At 38.8% G+C, this 977-nt stretch overlaps 1 protein-coding gene across 4 annotated transcripts in view; it reads right to left on the reverse strand.

Moving 5' to 3' along the window:
- pcdh10b (protocadherin 10b) overlaps window positions 1-977 on the reverse strand; it is a 42340-nt gene that overhangs the window by 21232 nt on the left and 20131 nt on the right. The gene's annotated exons all lie outside the window — the stretch shown is intronic.

Consider the following 977-nt stretch of genomic DNA (forward strand, 5'->3'; position numbering starts at 1 on the left):
ACACACACACACACACACACACACACACACACAGCATCTGAGCCATCATACATTATCCCTATTCACTTTACTTATTCTGATTTCCATAATCTCAAAAACTCTGAAGTAGAGCTGCAAGGATGCATCGATTTATCACTGAGTTGTTGACTAGTTTTAACTAATTTTGTTTGAGTCAAAATTCATTAAATTGTTAAATGTGAATACTTTCTAGTTTCTTCTCTCCTCTGTGACAGTAAACCAAATCTCTTTGAAACCAAAACAAGATATTTGAGGATGTCATCTTGGGCTTTGGCAAACACTGATCCACATTTTCACCATTTACTGACATTTTAGAGATCTAAACACTAATCCATTCATCCAGGACACAATCCACACATACATTAAATATGGAAATAAGGGTTATAGTTGCAGCCATACATGAGAGCACAACATAAGCATGCAGTTTGCTGTTTGAGGGCCGACCTCCCTGAGGACTGCTAAAGGCAGCACGTCAGCAACTGGTAGTCTAATCAGTGGACTTGCTGTAATGTGGCATACGGTGTGTATTAGCACTCAATAGCATCCATGTGCACACCTGTCACTGAACCGAGGGGGGGAATAATGGCTTCTGTAGGAAACACGTTTTGTGTCTGATGTTAATTCCCCACTTGGATACGTTTGCACATTCTTTCCTGTGTATTTCTTTTCACCGGAGTATGCATTGGAGAGTGCCCAGATTGATTCTTTTCTTTTTTTATTATTTTTTATCTCTCCATCACATCTTTAATTGATTATGTGTGTATTACTATTTAGTATTTGTATATTTTCTGTATGTGTGCTGTGTGTCTTATATATTGCTGCTGTATCCTTGCTATGACCCAAATTGGGATCGATAAAGTCTATTTAAGATAAGATTACATCTAATGTGGGGAAGTGATCAGATAGGTGTAGACATGCTGAGGGCTCTCAGAATAGAAGTGAGGGATGGGAGGGATGGG

Source organism: Etheostoma spectabile, chromosome 10 (genome assembly GCF_008692095.1).
Source record: "Etheostoma spectabile isolate EspeVRDwgs_2016 chromosome 10, UIUC_Espe_1.0, whole genome shotgun sequence".
Classification (NCBI taxonomy): Eukaryota; Metazoa; Chordata; class Actinopteri; order Perciformes; family Percidae; genus Etheostoma; species Etheostoma spectabile.